At 39.8% G+C, this 12,427-nt stretch overlaps 1 protein-coding gene across 1 annotated transcript in view; it reads left to right on the forward strand.

The window, feature by feature from the left end:
• The window catches only part of LOC102488785 (glutamate receptor 3-like), a 144,159-nt gene that overhangs the window by 75,820 nt on the left and 55,912 nt on the right, over window positions 1-12,427 (forward strand). The gene's annotated exons all lie outside the window — the stretch shown is intronic.

Genomic DNA, 12,427 nt, shown 5'->3' on the forward strand with positions numbered 1-12,427 from the left:
ACTTGGGTAAAAAGTAAAGAGGAAAAATTCTAGTCACTCTCTCCAACCAGTAACCAGGTTATGGGATGGCAGGTATAATTACTGACTTTTTCTTAAAGGGCCAAAATAAAAAGCTAGTTCTAAACCAGTTTGACCCGTTCTATACATTACCACTGCCTGGCACTAGAACCACTGTAACTGGTTAAAGAGATAATCCAAAAGCCACTTGGGTAAAAAGTAAAGAGGAAAAATTCTAGTCACTCTCTCCAACCAGTAACCAGGTTATGGGATGGCAGGTATAATTACTGACTTTTTCTTAAAGGGCCAAAATAAAAAGCTAGTTCTAAACCAGTTTATTTTAATAAATCAGTAAGAAATGTATTTATATATGTATTATCAAGAGATTTGTCCAATTATTTCATTGAAGATCATAAGGAGTGTGTTTCTTGACATTATAGCAATTACCTGAAAGTTGTTTTCACAAAGGTGCTTTCTCTCCTTTACTCCCTGAAGGAGAGAAAGTTAGTTCTGGGACCCTTTCAAGAATTCTTATTGGCTCAGGATATCCATACTTCACCTCTACTACCTGTTTACTGAGCAAATCATAATCCTCAACTGGGGAGAGGCACCCACTGATGAAAACCCACTGGAACTGATCTGGTCTTGATTGTCACTACTATGGTAATCCCAGAAGCTTACTTGGAAACAATCCCCTTCCCCCACAAAGTCACTCACATGTGTCAGGGCTAAAAGCCAGGGATTTCCATCTGCTGGGTCGTCAGCACATAATCATCATGACGGAAATCTGGTTAGGTATCAACATTCAACAGAGCTTATGTTCACCATTCCAGTATGCACCAAGTGGCTATGTGAAATAATTGACCACTTAGAATACCAAGACACCAGACTTGGGCCCTCTGTAAGAGATACTTGTTCCACTGGAAAACATTTTGCCTTCAACAACGATTAGAGATTAGGAAGGTGTGCTTTAAATGGTAATCAATGGATGCCATCAATTCCCATTAGGCTTTCAAAGCCATTCATCCATATTGTGGGCAAAAAGCAGTGCTCTGGGAACATTTATTAGCACAAAGGTTGTAAAGTGTGACCAAATAGCCATTGTCTCCATCTACATCTCCCATCTCTCACTCATTTTGTGTCTTTTTCAAAAACCAGCTATTAATCTATTCGATGATGGTTTCATTAAAGAGCATCATATTACCAGAGCTGATTTGAATCAACATTCAATTCTGAGCGAAGCTATTGCCACATTCTAATTGGATTGTGGTTTCTAATGGTCACCAATTCCTACTGACCTTTACAGCCAATGAGTAATTCGTATGGAAATGGAGCTGTTTTAAAAATCTGATTAGAGAGGAAGCTAGATATTTCTAGGTATAAGGAAGAACAAATTATTTTCAAATTCCCGCATGCCACTTTTTCCTTTTCCCCAAATCATCGCTGATGACAGCATTAAGGTTCTTCAGGGCAGTACCCAAAGCTACTGAGCAATATAGAAAACTCAACTGTTTCTGCCTGCTTGTACTGAAAGTGTTACACAAACCGAACAAAGGATATGCTTGGTATTAACATAATATAGGGGACCCAGACAATTGGTCTCCAAGCCATTTTTCTCCACTATGTCCTCCACCTCACCTTTCCTTGAACCCAGTAGATAGTTAATGCAGCCAGCAAGAGTGTATTTTCTTTTACTCAGGGACTTGACTACGACAGCTATGTCCCTTCTTCCTCAATCGTCAGTGACCTCAAAGTATCAAGGCAATTGCAAGAACAGTAGCTCCTCTGTTACTATACACAAAAAACCGGGGGCCTCTGATGTTATGCTTTCTGAGCTTGAGAGGATGAAACAAGAGCACATGCAACATTTACAAACATAATATGAGCTCATTTTTCCCATTCTCACTCCATACTAGAACCACAGGGACCAAATAGTAATGTGATGAAACAGCCTGGGGCCAGCCCTCTAGTTCTTCCACTGAGAAAGGGAATAAATAAAATAAAAATCTTGCCTAATTGCCCTGCAGACATTTTTACTGTCCTGGGTAAGGCTGCCATTAATATGATGGTATTTTAAAATGATTCCTTTGTTTCTCTCATTTTCTGAGCTTTCCCTAGCTGTCATCTTATAATCACATAAAGTCACTGGCACAGAGGGACCTGTTCCATCAGGAAATGCAAGGACAGACTGAACAAAATGCATGCAGCTAGAAGAGACATCTGGAATATTACCGTCAACACTCTTGACTTGAAAACTGATTTCCTTAGACAGCAGTTCCAAAACTAAATATCCCAACCAGAGGTAGAGGCACACATGCTAAAAAACAAGTCGACAGCTTTATTGTCATTGCCCAGAGAAATGCCACTATGATTTGGAAAGCTGCACTGAGATGATCATTCTCCACTAGGTTTTAGAAATTTAACCTGCAACAGATTCATGTTAAAAAGTAGCACTGGGAGGGGCCGGCAGGTGGCATGGTGGTTAAGAATGCTGGACTCCCACATGGCTGACCATGGTTTGAGTCCCAGATCTGGTGGCTTGGTTTCTCAAATTTTATTCTTTAAAAATAAAATGTAGCACTGGGAGAGAAATTCCATCTACCTGCAGACCCCTAAAAATATAAGAAAACAACTAGGATGCTTAATTTCTTTTCCAGTTACTTGACCATGTTCCCATTTTGAAGATTGGAGGAGTAAAGAGAGGTTGTTGTTTTAATGAATGTTTAATGTTAATTTAAATCCCTTATAAAAGTTTGAGGGGAGAGAGTGGTGACTTGCTCCAGTGACCTAGACAGGACAGAACTGAGCTTTATCAGGAGACCATTGAGGCCACTGTGCTGTCATCTCGATTGCAGATATTGTAAGCCCCACGGAACACAGCTGAAATACTCACAAAGAATATTTTGTCTCAACACAAGACTCTTTGGCTGTTGTCAGTGGTCACTTTAAGTTTTTAAATTTTTTAAATTCAGGCAGCAAAAGGAGGAGGTCTTACAAACTTGTTTGGGAAGTACTCCCTGCTAAGAGTATCTAGATTCCGCTTACACATCCAGAAACACACACAGAACACTTTCAATTGTGGTCCACATTTCTTCAATTATTGGTTATCTATAAGAAGGCCTTTGAAGTATATAGAGGAAGGACAAAAATCTTTCCACAAGTAGACCTATGCAGAACATGTTGAAATTTTGACATGATAAAAAAATTAACCATAAATCTTTAAGTTTTATTGCAAGTGAGCTATGTACACAACAGAACTCCATGATCCCTTAACCCATACATTAGACTTAGGAAACACATTAAAATACAAAATTCCTTTTGTTAAAAATGTTCTCACTCGGGAACCAGCAGTTAGCGTAATGGCTATGTCGCTGGGCTCCCACGTAGTCGACCGCGGTTCATGTCCCGGACCCAGTGGCTTAAAAAAACTCACGCCGGGCGCGTGTGTGTGCGTGCCCAAGATCCCGAGAGGAGATTGGAGGAGAAGGGATTGTGGCGTGACCATCCCCCCTGGGGGGTGATTTCTCACTTTCTGTCTCTCTGTCTCTCTCTGGCTGTCTGGTGAGCGCACGCGCCCTATAGCGAAAATCTCTCCAAAAAAAAAAATGTTCTCACTGAATACTATGAATTTGAGATATTAACAGATGATATACCTGGACAACTATAACCAAGTTTCATTAGTTTTAAGACATATATGATATGACCAAGTGTTCAAGAGCATAACGAAACTATACACAAGGGGACACATAATAGCAATCACAAGACATGGATTGACAGTAAGAAATAGTAGGTCAGAGACATCTTTATTTTTTTCAGAGACAGATTTTTTCTATAGGGCATGTGCACTTACCAGAGACACAGAGAAAGATGGAAAGAAAGTGAGAAATCACACCCCAGGGGGGATGGCCATGCTACAATCCTTTCTCCTCCATTCTCCTCTTGGGATTTTAGTTTTGTGCATTCGCACACACACACACACTCGGCATGAGTTTCAAGCCTCCAGGTTCAGGACTCAACCTGCAGTCAGCCATGTGAGAGTCCAACGCCTTAATCATTACACTACCTGCTAGCCCCAGAGACATCTTTTATGCATATTATTTGTCAATTTTTATGTTAAAAAAATATCTTTCAATTGTAAAATGACCATTTTATTGTTTTTAATTTCTTTTAATTAATTTATTAATTTATTTATTTATTTTAATTTGACCAGAGAGGGATAGAGTGAGAGTGAGAGGGAAAGTGAGAAAGCAAGCCTCCAAGTCAGGGACTTGAACCACAGTGGGTCATGTGAGAGTCCAGCGCCCCTAACCACCATGCCACTTGCTGGTCCCGACATGACAGTATTAATGGTGCCTTGTTTTTAAAAGTCTTACTTTCCTGGGACCAGCAGGTGGCGTGGTGGTTAAGGTGCTGGATACTCCCACATGACCAACCACAGTTCAAGTTTCAAGTCCTGGACCTGGTAGCATGCTTTCTCACTTTCTCTCTCTCTCTCTCTCTCTCTGTCAAGAGTGGAGGTGGAATGACAGCCACGAAGTGAAGATGCTTAGATCTAAACAAACAGTTCTACCTTAAGTATGTTCAAAATACTTATATTAGCCTACAGTTGAGCAAAATCATCTATCACAATGTCTATTTTATAATGAACTGTCAAATAGTTTGTGTAATTTGATGAATTCTGTATAAAACATGAAAAACAAAACACGTTCATTACTTTAAGCCAAAGTCATTAACAGTTTCAAAAAACGGCAACTGACACCCTCATAAAGTTGAAAATCATTAAGCGGAACCATCATAAATTGGGAACCATCTGTATACACATCTCAGAAAACTAGGTGATCATTCCCCCAGAGAAGCTGAGTGTTTCTTTCTGTGGAGCTTCTTCCCAACATGGGCCAACCCATGAGCATGGTCCACGGGGACAGCAGGGTTAATGATTCTCCACAATCACAGCACGTAGAACACCTAGTTTATGAATAAACCAGAAGTAGCTGCTACTATCTAGGAATCTCACGATCTAGCGGACTATAAACTTTCAACACATATTCACATATATTACCATATTGAATCCACACAACAATCATGCAACACTTCCAGAACAGAATTATTACACCTTCAAGAGTACTTCGAAAGGTTATGGAAAAATGAAATTAAAGTACAAGTTAATTTTGGTGCAAAAAATTTGAAATTTATGCATAGTTCATCATTTCTATGTTCCATGAACTTTTGAAGTTCTCTTGTATTTCACAGAAGAAATAACTGAGGTAAGATGAGATTGTGACATGCTGGACCTCACTCAGCTCAGTGGAGAAGACCTGGAACTAGGATCCAGATTGGGTTTCTTTCCAATCCATCTCACTGCCATTCTGGCATGAATATTTATAGAATCAAGCTTCTTTTTTTTTTAAGAATTATTTTATTTATTTATTTACTTTATTTATTTATTTACTTACTTTTAATTTGGTCAGAGAGGGACAGAGAGAGAGAGAGGGAAAGCGAGAAAGCAAGCTGCCAGGTCCCGGACTTGAACCACAGTTGACCATGTGGGAGTCCAGTGCCCTTAACCTGCTGGCCCCAGAATCAAGCTTCTAATATAGCATATTTGGAGACATATGTGTTATCTCCTAGTTGATCTTTGTTTCTATTTGTCTCAGTGGACAATTAGGAAAGTAAACCTATACTTACTTTTAAAAGACATGTCCCAGGCTCTGACAACTTCAGAGGGATCCAAGACAAGAAGACAAAGAAAAGGAAGGTGTCCATAGAATGAGGGTCAATGCCATAAACACAGCAAACCCCTATTATTACATGGCTTGTTATACTTTCTGTCATGCCAGTGGTTATGTCATGTGCAGATAAAACTGGAAAAAAAAATCAGAAGAGAGAAACGGAAATTATTTCTAGTTCCACATCTATTAATGACTTTCTTGTTTTTCTTTGGGTAAAGGATATTTAGTCTCAGTTTCCTCATTTATCAAAGAGAATATTTCTTGCTCTACCTTCCTTATGAGGTTAGTAAGAGGATAATACCACAAAAATCTCTTTCAAAAGTATGGAGGGTTCTTGGGAACCAGCAGTTAGCGTTATGGCTATGTTGCTGGACTCCCATGTAGTCGACCGCAGTTCGCGTCCCGGACTCAGTGGCTTCGAACTCATGCCAGGCACGTGTGCGTGCATGCCCAAGATCCTGAGAGGAGAATGAAGGAGAAGGGATTGTGGTGTGGCCATGCCCCCTGGGGGGTGATTTCTCGCTTTCTGTCTCTATGTCTCTGTCTGTCTGTCTGGCGAGCTCACGTGCCCTATAGCAAAAAACTCTTTTTAAAAAAGTATGGAGGGTTCTACAAATCCCAAAAGACTTTAGGAAAAGGACTCAGCAATAGAGAAATTAAAACATAAAGACTCTCAGACCAGCAGGTGGCATGGAGCTTGAGGTGGCTGGAACCCACATGGCTGACTGAGCAGTTCTAGTCTTGGACCCACAGGCTTGAGAAACACACCAGGTGCACGTAAATGCATGCCCAGAATCCCGAGAGGAGAATGGAGGAGAAGGGACTGCAGCGTGGCAAATCGCCCCGCTCACCCCACAAACAAACAAAAGACAAGGCTTTGAGAAATGTGAGGGGTGCTTCTCAAAAATAAGATAATCTCTGCTTTCTTAGTGGAATAGATATAAATGTTTTTCTGGCTTTAAGATAAGAAAGCTCTTGTACCTTCCAGTCATTCGGTTTCTGCCATAGAGTGCTGACATTCATAGAGTGCACATCCTCCTGATCCCACTTCAATCTCTAATTATAAAATATTACTACTGACTCCATCTCCTAGTCAGTTCATCTTCAGGCATTCTTTTGTGGTCTGCAGATTCAACAATTTTGACCTGCATAATTCAGAGCTGCCCTTGAAGACCACCTGGAAACTTCAGATGTTTCTGAGGTGGCATGCAGGCCATCTGTCCAAAGTAACCAGCCATATGGATTTTATTAGCTCATCTCTCTTAGTCTTCCCATAAATGCATGCCCAGAATCCCGAGAGGAGAATGGAGGAGAAGGGACTGCAGCGTGGCAAATCGCCCCGCTCACCCCACAAACAAACAAAAGACAACTTAGTGGAATAGATATAAATGTTTTTCTGGCTTTAAGATAAGAAAGCTCTTGTACCTTCCAGTCATTCGGTTTCTGCCATAGAGTGCTGACATTCATAGAGTGCACATCCTCCTGATCCCACTTCAATCTCTAATTATAAAATATTACTACTGACTCCATCTCCTAGTCAGTTCATCTTCAGGCATTCTTTTGTGGTCTGCAGATTCAAAAATTTTGACCTGCATAATTCAGAGCTGCCCTCGAAGACCACCTGGAAACTTCAGATGTTTCTGAGGTGGCATGCAGGCCATCTGTCCAAAGTAACCAGCCATATGGATTTTATTAGCTCATCTCTCTTAGTCTTCCCAGGTAACCTACTGACTTATGAAAGTTTTTCACAGCGTGGAGAGCCTAAGGGGGTTAAATCTCCATTCTCCTTGAGGCTGTCAACTCTCTCAGACAATGTCAAGGTAATTAACATCACACAAGACTCCCAGATCTTCCTGAGAACTCTTCTGTGCTAGAACTCATCTGAGGATCTCAATTTCTTATCTGGCAAAATCAAATCATCTAATAGCCTTTCAGTTAAAGGAATGAAGCCCATCTGTTCAATTCTACTCTCCCTAATCTTACCTAACAAGACTGCACAGGTTAATTATTTATAATTCTTCTTCATCACCATGCAGGAGCCTAAAATGTTGACCATAAGGATCAAGTAAAATTTCAACTTCCTAAAACTCAACCAACAGAAACAATTGGAATGTGTGGCTGCACTCCACTGTGGAAAGGAAAAGGCAATTCATACAAACAAAACCTTCATGTGAATGCTTCTTGTGTTTTGTTTTCAAAATGACTACTAGGTGATGCCCTGCGGTCAGCTTCGTTCTAATCTTCAATATCCTCTACATTTTTAGTCAAAGAGTAAATAAATATTTAATGTCTGCCATAGCAATTTATGTGCCAGGAATGCAGTACAGGAAATACGACAGAAATCCTACCTTCAAAGAGCTTGCATTCTGTTAGAAGGAGACAAATAATAAACATATATACAAATAGGTGCATAGAATAATTGTAGGTACTGGTAAGTGCTCTAGAGTATTATGCTAGAGAATGATTCAGGATTAGAAAGGACTGTCTACTCCTGAGGAACCTGGGGGTGGAGAGAAAGTTTAGGGAAAGTCCCTTTAAGGAGGGAGCATTTTATTAGCAACCTGAATGCTAAGAAGAGGAAGCCAAGTGAAAATCTGATGGAATAGCATTCCAAAGAGAAGGAATGAATGATAAATGCAAAGGTCAATCCTGGAATGACTTTCCAGGTCATTGTTTCAAGTGAAAGGAGCAATCCTAGACTGTTTAAGTGACAGAAACAAGTGCGGCTGAAAAATGGAAACCCACATTACAGTTATAATGATGGAAGTTGAGTAAAGTGGTCAGATTTAGGAATATACATGAGGTTTTCAAAAAGTTTGTGGAAAATGTGTATTATAAAAATCTATGCATAGATGTCCATATATTTTTGCACCGAAATTCATATTTTAATCCACTGTTCATGAAATTTTTGAAGTCCCCTCATATTTTGGACATGATGGATTGGATAACACTTGTGAGTGAAAGACAAACCAAAGATGACTCAAATTTTGGACCTACATCCCTTTTTGTTGATCATTAATTAAAAATAAAGTCCTGTGTTCTTTAAATGACTCACAGATATTTATTAAACTATAGTAAGCAAGGCTGAAAAAGTATACTAGAACTGGTTAGGAAATTATCTGAAGTGTTAAACATGTTACCTATCTTAAGGTAAGGTTGCTTCTGTTCTAACTTTTTAAAATAGCTCTCTTGAGATACAATTAAAATATACAATGCATACATTTAAAGTGCTCAATGTATTAGGTTTTTTTTCTTTTTTTGGAGAGGTTTTTTTTTGCTATAGGGTGCGTGCGCTTGCCAGACAGAGAGAGACAGAGAGACAGAAAGTGAGAAATCACCCCCCAGGGGGGATGGTCACGCCGCAATCCCTTCTCCTCCATTCTCCTCTCGGGATCTTGGGCACGCACGCACACGCGCCCGGCATGAGTTTTAAGCCACCGGGTCCGGGACGTGAACCGCGGTCGACTATGTGGGAGTCCAGTGACATAGCCATTACGCTAACTGCTGGTTCCCAATGTATTAGGTTTTTAAAGTTGTAATAATATATATATGTGTGTATATATATATATATACATACACACATATATATAATATAAAATTTGCCACTTTAACCATTTTAAAGTGTCATTAAGTACATTCACAATGTTATACAACCATCGCCATCATCTATTTCTAAAGCCTTTTCATCACTCCAAATAGAAACTCTATAACCATTAACCAATAACTTCCAATGCCTTTTCCCAGTAGCCCCTGGTAACATCTAATCTACTTCCTGTTTCTATAAATCTGCCTGTCTAGGTAATTAATATAAATGGAACGATACATGTCCCTTGTGTCTGGTTTATTTCACTTAGAAAAATGTCCTCAAGTTTCATCTATGTTACAACATGTGTCAAAATTTCATTCCTTTTTTGGGTCCAGCAGTTGGCTATGTCACTGGACTCCCACATAGTAGACCGCGGTTCGAGTCCTGGACCCAGTGGCTTAAACTCACGCAGGGCGCATGTGCATGCATGCCCAAGATCCCAAGAGGAGGATGGAGGAGAGGGGATTGTGGTGTGGCCATGCCCTCTGGGGAGTGATTTCTTGCTTTCTGTCTCTCTCTGTCTTTCTGGCGAGCACACGTACCCTAAAGCAAAAATCTCTCCCCCAAAAAAACTTTCATTCCTTTTTATCCATGAATAATGTTCTATTGTATGTGTAAACCATCATTCATCTGTTGACGTACACTTGGGTTCTTTCTACCTTTTGGATATTCGTAAATAACGCTGCAATGAATGCTGGCATATGAATGTCTGTTGGAATCTGATTTGAGTATCTTTGGTATATACGAAAGTGAAATTGCTGAGCCATAAGGCAGTTCTATATTTACCTGCTATCACTTTTCAAAAGTCTATTTGGAAAGGAAAAAGATGAGGGCATTTTCTGTTCTGTTTCTTCCCCCCCCCCCATTCCTCTTTAAATAATCTGACTCTTCTGTTAGGCAATAGATGCCTTTGCTTCAAAAGGAACAGGGTCATCAGTAACTGGTGCCAGGGGCAGAACTTGAGTTAATATTACAAAGTTTCATCTTGATACTTTACTAAAGTAGAGGAGGAAACATGTGTACATATGTATGTATATGTCAAAAAAGACCTAAAATCTTATCTATACCAAACATTTGCACGGACAATTCTGGATATTTTTAGCTAGTGATTCTGGCTTATAACAAAGACTTCTGGGAGCATGCTTTCTTTTTCTGTGTTTAGATTACAACTCTGGTGCCTCAATAGGATTGCACTAGCATTCAGTTGATAAATGATAAATGAAACACATTGTCCTCCTTCTGTTCTAATAAGCTTAGAATGTTATTTGTCAGAATAGAGGGCATGGATAGAAATGATCTGTTGCATTTCTTCCCAGTCTGATTATAGGCATCTTTCTGTAAGCTGTCCTCAAAACTGTTCTATCTGTAGACTCCTTGTTGTCCTAATAAAGATATTCCTGAAGGTGGTTAGCTTCTGTGCCTAGAATCTGAATTTCAGAACTGAGACTTAGTTCTCAGTTTCATCAAAATTCTTATGTGTTCACAACCTGATTTATTTGACTCTCAATTTTATTTCCTTTGAGTCTCTGGTCAGGGTAATAGCCTATTTCTTGTATCAGTCAGTAACATTGATTTTTCACCTCAGTGGGTAAAGAAGCCTATCCTGGGTACTCTGGGATTAAATACAAGTTATCATCCATACCCCTGAGTCCAGTATGCAGACAATGAAGGAGTCAGGGGAGTTTCTTTAGGATGGTTTCTAGAGAAGGGAGTATTTTAAAAAATATTTGGAGAGAAAAGAGAATTCAAAAATAGTTCAAGAGATATGTGATCATGCATTTGTGGCCAAAAACAAAAGAAGGGCCAACAAGTGGCACGGTGGTTAAGGCACTAGATTTCCACATGGCCAACTGCTGTTCAAGTCCTGGACCTGGGGTCTGTAAAATCACACTAGGTGCATGTGTGCCCAAAATCCTGATAGAAGAATGGAGAGAAGGGATTGCAGTGTGAACATTCCCCTCCACCCTCGGGTGGATGATTTCTCACTTTCTTTCTCTCTCTCTCTCTGGAGAGATTTTTGCTATAAGGCACGTGCACTCTCCAGAAAGACAATGACAGAAAAACAGAAAGTGAGAAATCACCCCCTGGGGGGATGGCCACGCTCAATGCCTTCTCCTCCATTCTTCTCTTGGGATCTTGGGCATAAACACACACGTGCCCAGTGTGAGTTTAAGCCACTGGGTCCGGGACTCGAACCATGGTCAACTACATGGGAGTCCAGCGACATAGCCATTGTGCTAATTGCTGGTCCCTCACTTTCCCTCTCTCTGTCTCACTTCAGTGAGCTCATGCACCCTATGACAAAAACCAAAAAAAAAAAAAAACACATATTAAGACCATAGCTTTATATTATCTTAACCTGCAGCCACTATTGACTGAGATACTGTCAGTCAGTTTTCTCCAGGGTTCACATTAAGATTTGCTTGCATGAAATAACATATGTATACACATTTAGGGAGAGATGGCATTTAGGAGGAATTAAAAACAATTACTTTCTGAGCAAAAAACATCGCTTTGAAACAATTGTATCACCATAAAAAGCAATATATAGACTGCTAAGGGTAAATTGGAAATCAATGCTCTAGACCAAGGAGCTCTGAACACTCTTATTTCTAAATTTATAATTTATAAGTGAAGATGAGATTTGTTAAGACGTTACTCTCCAAAGTGTACTTTACCTTTCTTTTAAGTGAGTTCATGAAACTAATGTTGAAAACCAAAAATCTATCCATTTCTCTGGCAAATAATATCAAATAAAAGATCTCATACCAAACTTTTCCAATTTAAAAACAACCCCATCACATTAGACATTGTTTCAGACAAAATAACCCCTTGCCAGAATATGATCATAAGAATGGGGTAATCATCAGGAGCATTGAATTAAAACCTTCTTGTGGATCAGCAGGTGGGGTGGGGTGTTGGTTAAGGCACTAGATTCCCACATGGCTTACCATGGTTCAAGCCTCAGTCTTGGTGGCTAGATTTCTCACTCTCTCTCTGTCCGTCTTTCTCTCTCTGGTGAGTGCATGTGTCCTATAGCAAATTTTTAAAAATAATTAAGAATTAAATAAATAGGGAACCAGCAGTTAGCGTAATGGCTATGTCGCTGGACTCC

This window comes from Tupaia chinensis, unplaced genomic scaffold (genome assembly GCF_000334495.1).
Source record: "Tupaia chinensis unplaced genomic scaffold, TupChi_1.0 Scaffold143572_1, whole genome shotgun sequence".
In the NCBI taxonomy this organism is placed as follows: Eukaryota; Metazoa; Chordata; class Mammalia; order Scandentia; family Tupaiidae; genus Tupaia; species Tupaia belangeri.